Raw genomic sequence first — 20,860 nt, forward strand, 5'->3', positions numbered from 1 at the left:
GAGGAATCAGTTCATGAAAAATCTGCAGAGGGGGATGGAGAAAGGGAAGAAGGGGAGGTGCCCCACACCTGCAGTTGCAGTCTCAAACTGTGCACATTGTGTTGGGTGATTTATGCCAACATCCAGAGTATTACTGGCTTAGGGTGCGTGTATGTGTGTGTGTGTGTGTGTTGTGTTGTGTTTTGACGTGGCGCACGTTTCCAAAAAGCTTTTCCTACGTGGCTCGCTGAGAATTACTGTCTGAGTCCGTCTGACAAAAGGAGCCGCTTTTTCCTGACTTTCATTCAGGCTTCAATCCTATCTTATCAAGAGGCTCCTTTTCCCACCACTGCCTGCAGGACAGTATTTTTTTTTTTTTTTTTTTGGCCAGCCTCTCTCCAAAGTTGTTTGAAAGTCATTTGAATCCAGTTGGCCCTTTTACCGCTTGAAAAGAAAGGATGGCTTTGGGCAAGACCTAATTTTGTCCTCCTGTAGCTTTGAGTTGCTGCCATCCTCCGTTAACACGGCTTTGAAAATAAATCATTCACTCGATCATGTGAAACTCTTAACTGGCACGTTCTCAGTCTGTCTTTGACTAAGTTGATGATTAGACAAGGAAAAATGATCACAAAATCAGACTTTGAAAAAAAGAATTCTTAGTGGCTTTGAGACAAAGAGCAAAGTTGCTGTGCAGGAGCATTAAGTGATAACTTTGAAATACACAGGAAGAGGTGTGCTTGCGGCCTCTGTATTGGTCCCCAATGCCTATGAAATGCATAGTCTCTGGCACTTGATAGGTTATTCATTTTAAAAATGAAAGAATATAGTTGCAGAGGCTTAGAGAGAAGAGCAGAGGGCTATCTCAGGTATAGAGCAGGTTCCACAGGCAGGCAAAGCTGCAAAAAGGAGAAAATAGTTGAGGCCACAATTACTTCTTTTTGTGATTAAGTCTCTCTGAGAGACAAAGTTAGGTACAGAAAACGATTGGTTAAGATGTTTAACTACCTTGTTCTAACCCTTGGTTAAAAAAAAAAAGCCTGTTTATCACTTTCATTGGAGCTATTTTGGGACTAAAAATAAGGGTTGCCTGCTTAGTAAGCTGCCAATAATTATGCTTCAAGCATGACAGCGCCAGATACCTGGAGTGAAGGAGTTACTAAAAATACAATTTACTATGTTTTTTTGGAGCAGGAAACATGACTAATTTTAGAGGTGGCCTTTCGGCAGATCTGTTTTTAGCAAGTATTTCGGAAACAAACAGGTGCTAAATCCTGTATTTTTTTTTAAAGTGCTAGAAATTTAGGGGTAATAGCTCTGAGGCTCAAGAAATGCCTAGGGAACTGGAAATTCCCTATTAGTTCCCAGCAGGGATTTCTTGGCACGCGAAAGGCATTGGGCAAAAGCACCTGCTCAGTGTGTTGCTTGTGATAAGGCAGTGCCTATAATTTCCGAGATTGCATGCTGCAGTTCACAGGCACAATCTTTTTGAACTTCCTGCCCTGCCTCATCTTTTTGAAGTCCTTGTGAATGATGGAAATTGGCACTTAGGGCTCGCTTCTCAGTGTTCATTGATACGCAGGTCCCATGGACTTCAAAGGGCGCTTTGAGTCAGCACAACAGCGCTGAACAGTGCCCACGAAGAGGAGCACAGCCTGACATTTTCTCTGCGGGTGTGGAGTCACCGGCACAGGCCGGGCCCAACGACAGCGGTCCGCACGCTGGTGGCCGTTCCAGGGCCGCGTGGCAATCATCCATCCCAGGGGTTAACTTTTCCGGGAGGTGTGGGGAGTGGCAGCTGTGTCTGCCCAGAGAGAGCATCAGACTGGGTGTCCTCTGTGGGAAGGCGGTTTGGACACCAAGTATCGTTTACCTTGGGAGGTACGCCCCATCTCGATTATTCGTGGTAACCCGGCGACCTGCTCTCTTGGCTAATTGAAACCCGTAGATAATCCCCAAGCCTTACTTTTAGCAAACTGGTGAAACCTCTTCCTCCGCCCAGCCTGGGCCCTGGCCACTTTCAAGTGCTGACCTGAATTGAATTTCATGCTCTCTGTTGACATGGTGCTGGCTGGTAGGATGACCAGCAGGGAAGGGGTGAACCACGGGACCTGAATGGTACCCGAGGAGGCAGATACTTCTACAGAGGTAGACAGAGCTATTGCCTCTCCTGTCTGCTGAACACCAGCTCAGCGGTAGAGCGCTTTGTGGCATATTCAGGGTCTTGCATGCATTTTCTCATTAGTTGCTAGAAGCAACCCCGGGCAGGTGAGAACCAACTCGCTGGTGTCCTTACCTGTGTTGACTACGTGGAGGTATGCCCTGGGTAGATTTTTCCTCTGACCTTCTCTTCTCTATTGCTAGGGCTGCCCTAACAAATGACCACGAACTGGGGGGCTTAAAACAACAGAAATTTATTCTCTTAGACTTCTGGAAGCCAGAAGTCCAAAATCAAGGTGTTGGCAGAACTTCTGAAAGCTCTAGGGGAGGATCTTTCCACGCCTCTTGCAGCTTCTGGTGTTTGCTGACCATTCCTGGCATCCCTTGGCTTGTGGATGCAACACCCCAACCTCTGCCTCTGCCTTCATATGGACTTCTTTCCCCTGTGTGTCTTCTCTGTCTCCAAATCTCCCTCTCCTCATAAGGAAGGAGGGGAATGTGGTCTTAGGGTGTATACTCGGGACCAACACCTGTGAGGGGAGGAGAGGCGAGGGGAGGGACAAGGCAGCATTGGGCAGAGGCAGAAGTTGGGCCCCGACGCAGTCCCAGCTGAAGCCCCCCGCCCATGCCATGCTGCACTCTGGAGCTGAGACGTCCAAGCTGGGGCTCTGTATCTTTATATCTACTGAGGTGGCCAGGTTGGGGCGAGGGGACTGAGCCTTCGTAACTTTGGACCCTGGACCCGTCATTGGGTGAGTGCTGCCCTGGGTAGGAGGCGTGGCTTTGGACACTTGCTGAGGGTAGTTCCTGGGGCGAGCTCGCAGCAGAGGTCAGCAGCTGGGGAGGAAGTTCTTAGTCCAGAAAGGGAAGTGGGGCAGCGCGGCCAGGTGTCCACTGCTTACTGGGAGAGACAGGCCAGAGTCCAGGGTCTTGATCTGAGTCCAGGCCGGATCCATAAGCAGAGTGGGCAGCTTCCCGCCCTACCTTGCCCACCTAGTTATGGCGCTTCTCCACCTGCAGTGAGGGGACAGCCAGAGTCTGCTTCCTAACAGTGACCATCCTGGGAATATGCCGGCCTCACGTTTCTTTCCACTTAGGATGCTCAGGGCTCACTGTTGGGTTTGTGGGTACCTTTGGGGTACTTTCACGTGTTCTATGTGTTTTCTCTTGAGGACTTTTTGTCCACAGAGTTGGGCTAACTTGTCGACCAGCGTGTCTAATCAGAGACAGTGGGAGAGATCCTCCCTCCCCCATCACTCCTGAGTTGTGGGAAATTGGATTGTTGTCAAACAGAGTCACGAATCGGGACATTCGGGTGACAGGAAGGATTGCTCAGGTGGGAGCCATCTCTTAACACCCTCTTACCACCTCTACCTCCAGCGAACCGGCTCTTCCCTACCCAGCTATGCAGTTTCTAATTACTGGATTCTTTCTGGTTTTTAAGCACGGGTGTGTGTGTTTTAAGATTCGTTTGGCTAAAGTTTGGAATAGGAAATACAGACACGTGGTCTTAAATGGAAAGGTTTCAAGAGGGGATGCAGTGAAAGGTAATTCTGCCTTTACCTGTGCGTCTCAGTGATGGGTTCCTCTCCTCAGAGGCAACCCCACTTCTAGTTTCCTGTGTATCCTTCCAAACATACTCTGTCTGCATACATGTGTACATACATTTGATACTCCATATGCATGCATTTGTAAAGGTATAGATATAGGGAAATATATTTTTACACTATACATGCTGTTCAGTATCTTGCTTTTTTCACTTAACAATATATCTTGAACATCCTTCCCCCAAATTACTACAGAATTGCCTTATTCTTTTTAATTACTGCATAGTATTCATCATATGGAGGTACCATGTTTACTTAGTCATTCCTCGATGAGTATGTCAATGGACGTCACTTAAGGAATTAAGCACAATTAAAGAATGGACATTTAGGTTGTATACAATTTTTTCTTATTCCCCAATAGTGCAGCAGTAAATATCTGTGCCTTTGTGTCATCTTGTAAATGTTTCAAGTATATCTGAGGGATAAATTCCTAGTCTTAGGCGAAAGGGTATGACTGGTTTTTTTTGTTTGTTTTTTTGGCCACACTGTGCAGCTTGTGGGATCTTAGTTCCCCAACCAGGGATCGAACCTGGGCCCTCGGCAGTGAAAGCTCTGAGTCCTAACCACTGGACTACCGGGGAATTCCCAAGGGTATGACTTTTAACTGTTGACGAATATTGCCAAATTGCCTGCCAAAGAGGTTGTCCTAGTTTATACTTCCATCAACCTGGTATGTGAGTTTCTTTCCACATCTTCATCAATATAAGGTACTCTTAAACTTTCTGATCTTTGCCTATCTAGTGGATTAAACACAGTATCTTTTTTATGTGTAGTTTGTCATATTTGTAAGTGAATTGAACATATTTCATATGTCCAAAAACAATTTGGATTTCGTTTCTGTTAATTGTTCATGTCTATTCTCCATCTTCCCTTGGGTTTTTGGTCTTTTTCTTATTGATTTATAGGCACTTTTTATATTTTAAGGCAATCAATCCTCTTTCAGTGATATATTTTGAAGCCTCCTCCACCTTGCTTGCTCCCTGTTTATTCTTTGTCTTTGTTTCTTGGTCATCCTCACCATTGCAGAGGTTATTTCCCTGGATTCTACTAACTAGTGAGGGGGCCATAAGGAGCTTTGCGGTTCCATGGACCCCTACAAATTGTATGCGTATAATTATATTTCTGGGGCAAGGATCCATGACTTCATCAGATTCTACAAGGAATTATTTACCCCCAGAATGTTAAGAGCCACTGCTTTGTTGCCTATCCGTGTCAGCAATGCTGTCTGAATGGAGGTTTGTATGTTGGGATCAGGATTTGGATCACCTTGGCGTGTTAGCACCTGTGCTAATTGGGCTGAAGTTGCAGATTACACTCGGGCTAGGCAGGTGATTCTATGACTGTGACCTTGGCTTGGCATGCCTAATTTCTGCCTTCCTGTCCCCCACCATGCCTGGGTCACAGGGAGAGGGCATGATAGAGTGTAGACAGATTTTTGGAAGACCTTGACTCTTGCTAGGACATGTTTGAATCATGTCCCATTATTTCTTCATGGGAAAGGTGATAGATACAGTTTATGGTGGGTGGTTGAGAAGAAAGAGAAAGAGGGAGTATCAAGGGAAATGAAAACCTTTTAAGGAGCAATAGCTGCCTCTTAACTTGGACATAAAATGCACTGAGTCAAGTGTAAGCACGTGTGTAAAAATATTCCTGGGACCCTTTGGGGCTATTTTGTCCACCCACGAAGCCCTCCGGTGGGTGGTACTGGTGGAGTGAACAACTGGGCCTGTTTGGAGTCCTGGAGATCAGCATGGCCTCGCTCTGAAGACCCTCTCTATTGCTCCTGTCCCCTGTCACTCTCTGCCCCCTCACCCTGCTTTGTCTTTCCTCAAAGTGCTTCTTACCACCTGTATTAGTTTGCTAGAGCTGCTGTAACAAAGTACCATACACTGGGCAGCTTAAACAGCAGAGACTTATTGCCACAGTTTTGGAGGCCAGAGCCCAAAATCAAGGTGTCGGCAGGGTTGGTTCCTCTTGAGGGCTGTGAGGGCAGGATCTGCTCTAGGCCCCTCTCCTTGGTTTGGGGATAGCTTTCTTCCCTCTGGGTATTTTCACATTGTTTTCCTCTGTGTGTGTCTGTCTCTGTGTCCACATTTCCCCTTTTCATGAGGACATCAGTCATACTAGGGTCCATCCTAATGACCTCACTTGATGACTTCTGTCAAGATCATTATTGCCGAATAAGGTGAAATTCTGAGGTACTGGGGGTTAGTCTGAATGTTTGTGTCCCCTCAAAGTTCATAGGTTAAGACCTAATCCCCAGTGTGACAGTATTAGGAGGTAGGGCCTTTTGGAGGTGATTAGGCCATGAGGACAGAGCCCTTATGAATGGGATTCGTGGCCTTAAAAAAGAGACCCTAGAAAGCTCTTTTTCCTGTTCTGCCATGTGAGGATATAGCAAGAAGATGGCTGTCTAGGAACCAGGAAGAGAGATCTCACCAGACGCCACATCTGCCTTGATCTTGGACTTCCCAGCCTCCAGAACTGTGAGAAATAAATGTCTGTTATTTATAAGCTATTTGGCCTATGGTATTTGTTATAGCAGCCTGAACAGACTAAGAAAGGACTTAAACAGATGAATTTTGTGGGGGACTCCATTCAATTCATACCATCACCTGACCCCATGGTATATATTTCTGTGTTCATATGTTTATAATTTTTCTCCCCATTAGACTGTAAGCTCCATGAGGAAGGGATCACTGCTTTATGCTTGGTGGCTAGAATAGTATCTGGTACAGAGACGGTGCTCAGTAAATATTTTCTGAATGGATCAAAGAATGCTTTGATCTCCCCAGGCCATGAGGACGGTTGGCCGGAATGGTTTTGTTTTGTTTTGTTTTGTTTTTTGTTTTTTGTTTGGTCGCGCCACGGAGCTTGCGGGTTCTTAGTTCCCCGACCAGGGATCGAATCCGGGCTCCATCAGTGAAAGCTTGGAGTCCTAACCACCAGACCACCAGGGAGTTCCCTGGCCGGGAATGGTTTGACAGCCCTGTCTCTCTCACTTCCTTGCAGCTCCTGGGTGCGCCTGTGTGAGCAGTGAGTAGATTGGACAGCTTGTTCAGCGGGCGCTCTTTGGGAAAAATCCCAGACCCAGGACAGCTGTGCCTTCTGCAGGAACTTGTTAAAGAAGTCACCTAGGTATCAGAGGGACCAGCCAGAGACAGAAAGATATTCTGCAATGTCATGGGACTGTTAATGGACCCTCAGCTCTTTCCTGAGAAAATGTACCAACACTGCAGCAGATGGGCGACGTTGCTATTTGCAAACATACATTTCTTTGGATGTTGCCCATGGAGATATATGGAGCTTTGGATTCTGTCTCTTTAACTACAAATTTTTTTTTAAGTTTATCAGTCTCTTAGCCAAATTGCTGCCAAAACATTTAGCAAACCTGCTTGCTTCTCTTGCCTGTTCTCTGAGCTATTTGATTCGTTCTCATCCCTTTCCTTGCATTATCTCTGTCATGTTTTTTTTTTTGAAGTATAGTTGACTTACAATGTTATGTTAGTTTCTGCTGTATAGCAGAGTGATTCAGTTTTATATATATGTGTGTGTGTATATATATATGTATATATATTCTTTTTTTATATTCTTTTCCATTATGGTTTATCATAGGATATTGAATACAGTTCCCTGTGCTACACAGTAGAACCTTACTGTTTATCCATCCTATATATAAAAGCTTACATCTGCTCACCCCAGCCTCCCACTCCATCCCTCCCCCAACCCCCTCCCCCTTGGCAACCATCAGTCTGTTCTCTTTGTCCATGATTCTGTTTCTGTTTCATAGATAGGTTCATTTGTGTCATACTTTAGATTCTACATATAAGCGATATCATATGGTGTTTGTCTTTCTCTTTCTGACTTACTTCACTTAGTATGATAGTCTCTAGTTGTATCCATGTTGCTGCAAAGGGCATTATTTCATTCTTTTTTATGGCTGAGTAGTATTCTATTATATATATGTACCACATCTTCTTCTTTTTTTTTTGGCTGTGCTTCGCAGCTTGCAGGATCTTAGTTCCCTGACCAGGGATTGAACCCGGGGCCACAGCAGTGAAAAGGCCAAGTCCTAACCACTGGACTGCCAGGGAGTTCCGTGTACCACATCTTCTGTATCCATTCATCTGTCGATGGACATTCAGATTGTTTCCCTGTCTTGGCTATTGTGAATAGTGCTGCTATGAACGTAGGGGTGCATGTATCTTTTTGAATTATAGTTCTGTCTGGATATATGCCCAGGAGTGGGATTGCTGGATCATATGGTAGCTCTATTTTTAGTTTTCCGAGGAACCTCCATACTGTTCTCCATAGTGGCTGCACCAATTTACATTCCCACCAGCAGTGTAGGAGGGTTCCCTTTTCTCCACACCCTCTCCAGCAAGTGTTATTTGTGGACTTTTTCATTATGGCCGTTCTGACTGGTGTGAGGTGGTGCCTCATGTAGTGTTGATTTGCATTTCTCTAATAGCTAGAGATGTTGTATCTCTGTCATTTTTACCTCCTATTGAGTTTCTGTTGTCTTACATCCTGCCCCATGGCTTTTTGGTAAGGTGTCTGGCCATCCCTCTGACTCTGTTCAGATACTCTTGTGCCACGAATCTCCTCTCTTGGTCACGACTTGCTCTTTGCCAGAGCTCTGTGCACAGGGCGCAGGAGGGGTGAACAGCAGTGAGGGACGCTTCCTGGGCACAGAGCATGGTGCTGACGGACAAAGCAAGTGGAAAATGCAGCAGCCGCCCACGAGGAGGCTTGCTCTCTCTGTTTCGGATGATGGGATGAAGTTCCAAATCCCAGTGATTCTCTTGTCTACCTGGAGCAGAGCAGGGTTTCCGTGACCTTCTGAATCACCAAAAACCTACAGGAGAGGATTGCGTGCTTGCCCTTTGCTTTGACCACGAGGATGTAATACTGATAACAGTAGTAATAATTAACATTTATGGATCGCATACCATCTGCTAGGCCGTGTCCTAGATGCTTTGCTGCAGAATAGAATTTATTCCTTACAGAGGCTTTTGTAGTAGGCAGTGTTGTCCCTATTTTGTAGCTTAGGTTGACCAGCCATCCGGGGTGCCCAAGAGTCTGTAAAAGTTCTGCATTTGGGGAAACTCCTAAGATAACAGCAAAACCAGATGAACCCAAGAAGACATCTCATCAGTATTTGGAACCCTACTGAGGGTTTTCAAATGAAAGTATTAAAGAGGAGTTAATCAGGTCATGAATAAGTGATGAACGAACCAAAGCTCAAAACCCAAAGCCCTGGGCGTAACTGAGATGCTTGCTGTGGATGATGACCTCCACTTGTGGTCCTGGGTGGTGAGGGGGGCTTTTCCCACCCCTGGGCTCCAATATGCTAGGTTCACCGTGCACTCCAAGTCTCCAGGGTGGGCAGAGGTCCTGGTCTGCCATCTTTTACAAGTTCACAATGAGATGAAGAGCTTGAGCCTGCTCTGTGTGTGTGTGTATTATTAAATAAAAATCATAATACCGAGCTAAATATAAACACACATAACTCTTTTTTTCAAAGATTTTTTTGATGTGGTCCATTTTGAAAGTCTTTATTGAATTTGTTACAATATTGCTTCTGTTTTATGTTTTGTTTTTTTGGCCATGAGGCATGTGGGATCTTAGCTCCTCGACCAGGGATCGAGCCCACACCCCCAGCATTGGAAGGTGAAGTCTTAACCACTGGACCACCAAGGAAGTCCCCACACATAATATTTTGGTAGCAGATTTTCTTAATGAAGGAAGCAATGGGGACTAGGAGTTACCTTGAGTAGCTCTGATAAGCGTTCAGTCTGTTTTAATACCTTTCTTTTGCATTGGAGGGAGAAAAATCTGTATGAGGGGAGAGAGGATTTTGAATAAAGGTGAAGCTGCAAATGCACGTCTTACGTAGCTCACTGAACAGTCCCTGAGATCCTCCTTGTTAGACCACCCTCCTTCAAGAATGAACACAGATTATTTATTAAAAACAAAGCAGAACACCCAGTGCCTTTGCCTGCCTTATTTATGCAGACAGTTGGAGCTAGACTAGCTTTTCTAAGCCTTTGCTCTGTCCCCATTTGGGCTAAGAAGGGACGCTGGAGCCAAACGGAAGGAAGTGCCCAAGTGAAAATGCAGCTGCAAGGAAAGTGAGTGTAAAGTCTGGGATCAGAATATTCTAGCATGTTACCTGAGCCCTACTTTAGTGAAAGCAAATGCATAAGTGTTATCACTTACGTAATCTGGTCTTTGGGTGGAATTACTGTGGCTTTGATGTAGAAGTCGAGGTTTTTAAGTGTATTCTTTATTCCAGGTTAAAAATTTAATTAGAGAAACTAGTTGATGACTCAGTTCTCAGTTGAACATTTACATTTATAATACTAATAAAAATCTTGTTTTGAAAACACTTCTTCAGGTTTGTAAAGTGTCAGTCCTACGGGATGACATTTTATTCTATTAAAAACTAACATTTGTGAGCAGTGGTTGTAATTTCAAGCCCGACTTGACGTAATGAAACTTGAATTTCCCTCTGGAGGGAAGGTGCTTTATGGCTATGGTACTCCCACCCAATTCAGTACCCTGAGATGCTTCTTCCTAGATCAAAACTGAGCTTTTTGTCATAGAAGCCATTAAATTAAAGCACCTGAGAGCACATAGAGTAACAAATGGTTTCTTTCCAATAATCAGACTTGGAATAATGTGCTACAGATTTCAGCAGGGCATATTTATTTAAAATATATATGTAAATCATCTAGTATAAATCCGTGTTTTTCCTATGATCAGCTATAAATATTTTTAAAATAATTTTTTAAAGTATTTTGGACGAAGTACTTCGTGTTTTAGAAGTTTTTCAGCTAGTCTAGTCACTGGCACATTCTAGAATATTTGTGGTTTTTAATTAATCAAAATAAATCCTAGGCTAATATTTGTCAATTGCCATGTATTTTGTTCTTGCATAGCCACTTACATATACTATTTTCATTATTAACGCTACCACTTGCTACCACACTTGACATGTTTCATTATATACTCCCCTTCTGTTTTAGATACCTTAAAAAAAATTATCCTTTTTTAATCTGATTAATGAAACATAATTTTCCCCCCTGGTTCCTTGTGGAAAATAAACACAAACACGAAGAAGAAAGTAAAAATCACTTGTAATTATACAACCCAGCAATAATCACTGGGTTTAGTTGTTTGGGCTGGTTACATGTGATCCAGATATATATATATATATTTACACACACACATATGTGAGTGTGTATATACTTTTAAAAAGCATATTTTGATAATTAGTAGGGTTTATCATAATTTGTGTACTTGATTGAAAATGTGTTTCCTCTTATTAACAACTGTTAATGATTTTTCCCCATTTTTCTCCTGTTCGTCTTGTTGATTTCCACAAACTCTTTACATATTAAGGATATTAGCTTTTTCATCTGTTATGTTGCAGATATTTTCTCCCAATTGATATTTGTCTTTTGATTCATTTTATGGTTCCTTTTTTGGGGAGGGGGTACATAAAATTTAATATTTTGTATAGTGAAACCAATTAGTCTTTTTCCTTTAGTTTTCTCTTATTTTTTATGCTTAAGTAAACTAGAGAGTTTGTTGTTGATTTTGCTTTATAAATTATCAGTGAGTCTTGCCAGTGTTTCATTGTCATCTGCAGAAAAATCTTTGTGTTGGGTAGGGATTTTTGACTGAATTTTCTAGCCTGTTGCATGATTTAACTTAATGGGGTCATGTACTAAAGCACAGGCTTAGGAGCTGAAAGCCTTGGGTTCCAATGGCCTTTCTGCTGCTACCTAGTATCTGTGTGATCTTGTGCAAGGTATTTAAATCTTCTAAACTTCAGTTTTTGTATTTGTAAAATAATGATAATAATATCTCACGGGAATTCAATAGAAATTTGATTAAATATATATGTGTGTGTATAAAATACACATGTATGTAAAAAATATATATATATATACTGTGTATTTGGTGTGTATGTATGTGTATATATGTGTAAAGCACATAGTTAGCCTGAAAATGTATTCAATATTGTGTTAGTGAACAAATGGCAGTTGGTTATCTTCTTCTGTTATATTTTCACATTTATATTTAACCCTTAAAGATTTGTGTTAATTAGGCTCTTTCAGATAGCAAGTTAACAGACGCCCACTCAGTTCATCATGGAAGATGGAGTTTATTTTAAGGATAAAGGGAAGGTGAGGAAGAAAGACTAGGGCTACGTCTCTCACCTCTGCAGTCAGCACCTCCCTGAGGCCTGGAAGGTCTGCGGGACTCCGCAGGGCCCTGGATGTCTGCATTCCAAACATTGCGCTTCCCTTCCCTGCCTCTGCCTGGAGCTTCCCAGGCTCCTAGGGAATATTCCTCCGTCCAGCCCATCCTCCCTGCCTTCTGGCTTCTCTGCCTCCTGGTTTTCCCTTTCTACTCTTTCTAAGTATTATTTGGTTCCCTGACATTTTTTGAATTGGTGACATAGTGCTTGGAAGGTCTGATCATTGAATCCATACTGCCCTGACCTTCTTGTCACCTTTTTGGCACTGAGCATCCTTTAACAGTAGAAAATCATTTTAAAAGTAGAAGAAAGAGTCAATTTATAGGTGATTCCCCATGAGTTACCAGATTGGTATGGTTTAGAAAAATATATTAGACAACTTAGTTCTCCATGTTTTTGATTTGGTAGCCAGCTCTTTCCTTAACACTCAGTAAAACATTTTACTGTCTTTAGGGGTTCTGATTTCTTCTACATTTGTGGTTTTGGGGATATGGCACTACATTTGTTAACTGGCCCTTTGCTAGAAGTTCCCATTATTTCCAGTGTGATCTAAGATCTCCTTAGAGTCCAGGATTGGATTGAGAATTTTTTATTGGATTAATATTGCCAAAATATCTGTGTTTCCATTTCCTATAGTGCCTCCCAAACTTACCCCCCCTTCAAAGGCAACTTTATTCTTGTACTTTTTCATCTACATTTGACCGCCAGTCGTCCTATGATGTGAGAATAGAATATTGATTGTTTCCTGTTGCCTGTGGGACAGGAATGCTTCTTGAATTAGAGCTAATTTTGGAGTTTAAAGTACTCAATGTCAACTTTTGAAGATAGCCTGTTTAAGGTCACTTTGTTACACAAGGGAAGGTCATCCAAGGCTGAGGGGAAGGGAAAGGAAGAAAGAGAAGGGAAAAGAGAAAAGAGCTGATGACTTCTCCCTCTTCTGAATCATTCCCTCTACACTCATGGAGAACTCTTTCCATTTTCATATTGTCCTTTTTAAAGATTTATTTCTTAATCTAAAGCCATTTGCTAGGTGTACTGTGAGGTCAGAACGTTCATGGCTGGAGAAGTTTCCCGGTTGTGAATGGTTTTTAAAGAAAGCATTACCTTTTCTTGGCCGTTGGAGATGATCATGTATTTTTTCATTCAAACATTTATTGATTTCTTTCATTATGCACAGCTGCTGGCAACTTGTATGCGCTTTTGTACAAATGAGAAAAGGCATGTATGTCTAGACAGACTGGTTAGAAAAAGGTGTTGCCCTGGGCAGACTGTTTAGAAAAAGGAGTCTCCTTTGCTAGACCAGTTGGAAAAAGATGCCCCCCACGAGTGGCTGCAGCGCCATGGTACCTGGCACCTCCAGGGCACACGGGTTGGCAAGTCAAGTGGAGTCTGGGTTTCTGTCCCAAACGGCCCCTCCAGTGGGTGTTTGTGTGTGTGTGTGTGTGTGTGTGTGTGTGTGTGTAAGGCACCAAACGCACTGGGAATAGGCAGAAGAATCAGATCTGCCCTCAGGAAACCCGGGTTCTAGAATCAGAACCAAGCCATGAACCACAAACACAGAGCTCATGGTATTACAGTGAAAATGTTTCCTCAAACCCTACTGTATAGCACAGGGAACTATATTCAATATCTTGTGATAAACCATAATGGGAAAAAATATGAAAAAGAATATATATATGTATAACTGAATCACTTTTCTGGACAGCAGAAATTAACACAACCTTGTAAATCAACTATACTTCAATAAAATTAAAAAAAAAAGTTTCCTCAGAGAGTGACAGATGAAGAGTCCTAGGGTCTTAGGGAAGCTCCAGTAAAATTCTGCAGAATCAGTCCTGGTTCCTCTCTGGAAACATCCACTGTGTTGCTTTGCTCAGTAAGAGAAAGACAAGCAAGATGAAGCATCTGGGTGAGAAATAAATTCAGTTGTGTTTGTGTTACTCACTGTCCGGGAGACATAAGACATACTCCGGCATATGTAACGTTAAGATCTTGGGGAAATGCCCTTCACTGGAGCCTCAAGTCCTGTGACCCGACCCATCTCCTGAGTCATCATTCAAGCCGATGGAGAGGCCCAGGGCTCAGACTTCCTGTGTGTTAAGAGCTGCAGCAGCTGTTCAGCTGGGGTCCCATAGACCCTGCTCTACGAGTCTGAACAGAAAAATTCCCCCAAAGCACTGATTGCACCTCAGGCCCCTCGGCACCATACCTCCCTTGGATGGCTAAATAGCGTGACCGCTTAATAAAGGGTCAGCGACAATTACATGCAAGTGGAGAGAATGAGAAGCAAGAATCTTTGAACAGAGTTGGCTTTTGTTGTTGTTTTTTCTGGGAAAGGAACGTGATAGTTTTGGGTTTCTCCGTGTATGATCTGAGAGGCTCATCCATCTCAGTGTGACAGAGGAAAATTTCAACGTTAGGAGAGTAACTTTTGATTTATCACAAACAGCTGGGTGGGCCATGCCTCACTGGTGCCCGGGCCTCAGTGACCTTTTCAACATAGTTGCTCAGTGCGGCTTCTGCCCCTGAAAGGGTGTGTGTGTAGGCTGGTGCTTGGTGTTTGCAACGGTTGTGAGCCACTGTCATCCTGAACTTCCTCACCTAGAGACCCAAGTCTTGCATCTCTTGGGGTTTTTGTTATGGGCTGAATTGTGTCCCCCAACGCCCACCCCCTGCCCCAAATCCCATGTTGGAGTCCTAACCGCTAGGACCTCAGAATGTGGCTGTCTTTGGAGATACGGACTTTAAAGAGGTAATTACAGTAAAATGAGGTTGTACCGGGGGATTCTGATCCCGTAGGACTGGTGTCTTCCTAAGAAGAGGGGATCTGAGAAGCTCTGCCCTGTGTTCTCATCTCTCTGCCTTCCGTGGAAGCCTGCCCATCTGTGGGGCTCCCAGCTCAAGTCTGGGTCCGGTATTTCTCAGCCTTGATGTTCACCCACGTGCCCCTTGGTGAATCCCCACCTGGCAGAACCATTTTATGGTTCGTGGTTACTATCAGGACCAGCTTTGTATTTTGGGGTTTTATTAGGGCCAAAGTAAGTGTATTGAATATGCGTTTTGCCAGCTCTCTTTTCTTCCAGACTCTGGAGGCCTCTCCTCTGTCTCTGGGTCACCCCTTGGAGAGGCCCAGCCTTGAACTTTGCTGTGGATTGGGGTGGGACAGGGCAGGGGCGGGGCGGAGGCTGATTAACGTCGGCCCAGCCCTGAGGGAAGTAAGGAGTTCGGGAAGTTTAGGGGAAAGGCAGTTTCTGCTGATACTCAAAGAGATGGATTTGAAAGTAAAGACTTTGATATCCGCCAAGCATCCAATCAGTATGCTTAAATAGTTTGCTGGGAGCCTCTTGGGGACTACCGTTTGTGAACTTACTCTCCTTTATGGCTCAGTGTTACAAACATTGATGATGGATGTTACAGGGGAAACAGTTTCAGTGATTATAAGTTATCACCGTCTTCCACTGTTCTGATAGGTATATGAGTATAATGGGGGGAAAGCTGAATCCCGTACTTAGTGCTACAGAGGAAATGGCTTTAGGGCTGGCGGTGATTTCCCGATGAGCTAACCCTCCTCAGATCTTCTGTTTCCACATTCTGTATCCGTTTCCTGGGCCCGCCGAAACAAAGTACCACGAACAAGGTGGCCTAAAACAACAGAAATTCATTGTCTGACAGTTCTGGAGACGAGAATGTCCGAAATCAATGTGTCATCAGGGCGAGGCTCCCTGTGAAACCCGCAGGGGAGTTTTTCCTTGCCCCTCTTCCAACTTCTGGTTTGCCAGCAAGCTTTGTGTTTCTTGGCTTGTAGCCGCATTACTCCATCTCTCCCTCTGTTTTCACAAGGCGTTCTCCCTGTGTCCCTTCTCTTCCCATGGGGACACGAGCCACCTTGGATAAGGGACCCTTCCTACTCCTGTAGGACCTCCTCTTGCCTTAACTAATTACATCTGCAATGACCCTGTTTCCGAAGAAGGCCCCACTCCGAGGTCCTCAGAGTTAGGATTTCAGTGTATCTTTTTGAGGGGACACAGTTCCACCCCAAACACATCTGTCTCCTGCGCTAACCATCTGTGACCCCCGATCGCCTCTTTGCCTTCCCTCAGAGGCTTGGTGTCCTCTCCTCCAGCTGCCTCAGCCCCTCCCGGGTTCTTTGCAGCTCCTGTGAGTTCCACTTCCACGTTGCATTTTGATTTTATCACCCGCTGACCAGTCTCTTGGCTGCATTCAGGTTTAGTCCTTATTCATCCTCCCCATCCTCAGTTCCTCAGGGCCAGAATCCATCCTAACCATCTAGAAACCATCTCTATGCCACAGCCCTGCTTAAAACAAAAACAAAAACAAAACCCTCAATTGGTTGGTTTTCTTATTACCTACAGAGCAGATTCCAAATTCCATCCCCTTCGTCCAGGCTTCTCAGTGTTCAGTCCCCGAGCTGTGTTCTGGTTTCTCTCCCATCAGCGTTTGTGTTCACCCAGGCCAGATGGGTTCTCTGTCCTTGGAGTGTCCTTTTCGGGGGCCTGTGGCATGCCTCTGCTCCCTGCTGGTGCCACCCGCAGGCCCACCCTTCCAGCCCCGTTGAGATGCCCCTTCTTCCACGGAGCCTGCCCTGATCTGCCCGACCCGAAGCAGTTTCTCCTGCTTCTGTGTCTTCCTGCCCCTGTCACCTCTCGCACTCCATGTGACATCTTGGTCACGAGGGTGCATGTGTTAGCTTCCTCATCGATTTGTAGGATTGTTTAGGTAGAACCAGGTTTTAGTCATTCAAAATAAATAACTCTTCTGTGCCTCTTCTGATGTTTCGCACATGGTGGGACTTGGCAGCTTGGGAGAACCAAGGTCTTCCTGGGGAGGCTCTGGCTGCACTTCTGAGGCTTTGTCACCGTGCAAGGGTTTCCTTCGGACAACATGACTGCTGTCCTGTGTGAGACCTCAAGTAATCAGTACTCTGGAAGAAAGCTTTTATCCAAAGTCGGCCGCTTTATTTTTAACTTCCTGATGGACTGGATGTGGAGTGGTTGGAAAGGATTTTTCCAGAGGTTCAGGATGAGCTGGGTGCCAGTAACCCTAGTGTCCTGGATTCGATTCCTGGGACTGCCTAACAAAGAACCACAACCTGGGTGGCTTAGAACAACAGAAACTATTATCTCACAGTCCTGGAGGCCAGAGGTCCAAAATGAAGGTGTCGACAGGGCCAGGCTCCTTCTGAAGGCTCTAGAAAGCATCTGTCCAGGCCTCCCCTCTAGCTCTGGTAGTTCCTTGGCTTGTGGCAGCATAACTCTGACCTTCACATGGCCATCTCCCCATGTGCGACTGTGTCCAAATTTCCCCTTTTTATAAAGATACCAGTCACTGGATTAGGGCCTACCCTAGTGACCTCATCTTAACTAATTACATCTGCAGTGACCTTATTTCAAAGAAGGTCACATTCTGAGGTACTGGGGGCTAGGACTTCAACTTGAATGTTTTGGGGCACACTTGAACCCATAACACCCTGTAGAGCCTGGGGTGTGTCTGCTAGGTTGACTTGGGTGAGGCACTGAAGTTTGCCAGGGCAGAGGGAGGCTCCCTCAGAGGGGAAGGAGGTGAAGAGAAGGAGCTGACCATCCCCATCCCCCCCGTTCCCCTCTAGTCCCTGGGAAATAACTCTGGTCCATATACCTGGCTGTGGAGTCACTGTAAGCCCTTCTCCCACGGGGAAGCCTCAGGCTGGTGGCAAGAGTGACCCACCGGGCTTGGGATGCCTTCAGAGGCCTGCAGGAATTGGTAGGCCCTCTTGGAGAGAGCTTTCGAGATCTCAGAGTTAAGGTCCCAGCATCAGTCACATCTGTGTTTAGCTAATGTTTAAACTTGTAACTTGCCCTTTTCTGTTTATACTGTCCCACCTGTACTATTTCTTTTTTTTTTAAAATTAATTAATTAATTAATATTTTTGGCTGTGTTGGGTCTTCGTTTCTGTGCGAGGGCTTTCTCTAGTTGCGGCAAGCGGGGGCCACTCTTCATCGCGGTGCGCAGGCCTCTCGCTATCGCGGCCTCTCTTGTTGCGGAGCACAGGCTCCAGACGTGCAGGCTCAGTAGTTGTGGCTCACGGGCCTAGTTGCTCCGCGGCATGTGGGATCTTCCCAGACCAGGGCACGAACCCGTGTCCTCTGCATTAGCAGGCAGACTCTCAACCACTGCGCCACCAGGGAAGCCCCCTGTACTATTTCTTTCTCTGTTCACCAAGTGCTGCGCCTCAGTGTGATTGAACTACTTCCTGTTTGCTAAGACAGATAGTGTAGGATGTCTCATTAAGCAGTGGGAAGATGTAGAGATTTGGGAATTAGGCTTTTAAAGTGACTAATGTGGAGAGTAAAATAAGTTGTTTTTGTTTTTCTTGGTTACATCGAATTACCTGATTTAGCTGTTTACAATAATCAAATAATCCACTGGGTAGTCCAGTTCGGGCTCCAGCTCAGATCCAGTGGCCCCTCTACATGGTAAGAAGAGCTTAGCTGTGGGTTGAGAGTCAAATTCAGGCTGTACCAGTTCCCAGCTGGGTGACCTGTGAGCGAGTTTCTTAATCTGTATAAACCAAGAGTTTCCCCTCTGGTAAAAAGGGGAAAAAGGGACTTCCCTGGTGGTCCATTGGTTAAGAGTCTGCGCTTCCATTGCAGGGGGCACGGGTTCCATCCCCGGTTTGGGGAACTATGATCCTGCATGCCATGAGGCGTGGCCAAAAAAAAAAAAAAAGGGCAAATAGTAGGATCTATGGGAGTTACATGAGACAATGCATGTAAAACGTCTTGTAGAGTCTTGCTTGGCAAGTACTTAATAAATAGGACTAGTCCCAATTTGAGCTTTATATGGCTTGGTGACTGTGGTCTACGTGTGTACTTTTTAATTTGTTTTCACACTATGCAGTTGACAAAGAAATGGCAATTGCCCAAATAGCTCATTAATTTTATGCTTATAGACCGCTAAACTAGACAATTTAGATTACTAAATGGATCCCTAGCCAGTTGGAATATTTACATAGCTTCAGTTATTCAGACAGTTGCCTACATTGATTGATTGATCGATTTATCTGGACCACAGAGACACAATCCTAATTACAACATGAATTTTTAATACTATTCGCACTATGAATCTTTTATTTATGTAATGATAAAAATGTGTTGAATATAATGAGATTATCACTACGGATCCACTTTAAAAACTATGATAATGATCAAAGTATTTTTTTTTTCCTTTTTGAAGGGGGAGAGGTGGAGTTTGCAACCAGTAAATCTTGTCTCCTATGAAAGACACTATTAAAATCTTTCCATCCTGATTTTGACATAACAAAGCTCCATTAATTTTGATGGAAGAAATAGATAACTGGCACTTGGCCCAAATTCACAGTATGGGACCCAGTAGTGTAGGAAATCATAAACTGGGTAATAACTCCCATCACAGGTATACCTCCACCAAAACTTAAAAAAAAAAAATCTCAGAATTTAAAATGTATTTTCATAGTTAATGATCCCTTTCTTTTAAGTGGGAAACATCCTTTTGAAGTCTGTGATAGTCTGTTCTCTTGAAATGATTCTTTTATTAGACTTGACTATATAAATATTTATGTTGCTGTGTGTGTATATTTCATGTTGTTTCATCAGTTACTTTTTTGCCATCAGAATAACACAAAATGTTTCCCAGGTACTGACCATATGGTTGAGTTGAGAAATAATTTTAATTCTTGACCAAACAGATTAGTTTATTCTTGCCACAAAAATTACCTTTGCAGCAGACCATTGACTAAATGATGAATAAAAAGTGTATATTTTAAAAGAATTCTGAACATTGGTGTCCTGGTAGAGTTGGAATAATTACATTCCAGTCAGGGAATTGCCACTTTGTCTGTGTCACCCTGGGCAAATCCCCAAACTCCCATTAAATACAATTTATCCTCTCCCATCAGTGGAAATAAAACTAAACTCCTAATACTTTCTTAAATGGTCACATTTTCAGAGGGACTGTGCTATGAAAAGTGCATTTTCACAAGATGAGAAAGGTTTTAGAGAAAATAAGAGAAACGTTTGAAGTTGTCTTTCTAAAACATCAGATTGTATCTAATGGGATGAACAATATTGATTAAAAATGGTTTCCCCTTTTTTTTGATAGCTGATTTAGACTATGTGACTCTTAAGTCTTGATACCATTTAAGAAAAGGAAATGGTATTAATAGAAAAGTAGTCTGTTGGGGATGGGTGTGAATTTCTTATCTGACACTTGTACTTACTACGAGAGTTTTAAAGACTTCTTTAAGGAGGATGGAGCCAAAAACCAATTCTGTTCCTTCCTAGAACCATCTCAAGACCCCCCCCTTTCCTGTAAGCTAGGCGAATTAGTCACAGCCCTCTGTCCAACATTCACATTATGACTATTTACCACAAAGGACTGGCTTTTTATGCACACATATTGAAATCCTGGCAGGTTTTTGACCTGGACTTGCTTCAGGAAATCTTCTTTTGGAGTCCACCCTTGCAGCCCCTTTCTGTCTCTGTTTATTTTTTGCTAAACTTTAAATGGACGAATGGTATAGAGTAGAAAGCATATTTATCTGGTGTTTCCTAAACTTTGTGCATCGCTAAAAGCAGCTGAAAAAAAGAAAAGAAAACCATGGTGACAAATGCATATAAGACAGTGACCTCTTTTTTCAAAGATAAGCAGGAGGTACAATAAATGTCCAAAATTAAGATGCGAAAGATATGTTTATTTGTAGAAAAGTTAATAACTTAAACTAATAAGTATATTGAAATGCATAAGCAGGGAAAACAGGTGACAGATAAAAAGAAACTCAAAGCAATGTGATTGTTGGAATTGAGTTTAC

The 20,860-nt window shown here is 43.8% G+C and overlaps 1 protein-coding gene across 2 annotated transcripts in view; it reads left to right on the top strand.

The window, feature by feature from the left end:
- HUNK (hormonally up-regulated Neu-associated kinase) overlaps positions 1-20,860 on the top strand; it is a 105,588-nt gene that overhangs the window by 3,245 nt on the left and 81,483 nt on the right. The window contains exon 1 of one of the 2 annotated variants that reach the window (XM_059921438.1): positions 6,856-6,881. The exons of the other annotated variant lie outside the window; for it this stretch is intronic. The gene's annotated coding sequence lies outside the window, so the exon portion shown is untranslated. Of the gene's footprint in view, positions 1-6,855; positions 6,882-20,860 lie in introns of those variants that run through there. 2 annotated transcript variants of the gene reach the window in all.

Source organism: Balaenoptera ricei, chromosome 4 (assembly GCF_028023285.1).
Source record: "Balaenoptera ricei isolate mBalRic1 chromosome 4, mBalRic1.hap2, whole genome shotgun sequence".
Lineage (NCBI taxonomy): Eukaryota > Metazoa > Chordata > Mammalia > Artiodactyla > Balaenopteridae > Balaenoptera > Balaenoptera ricei.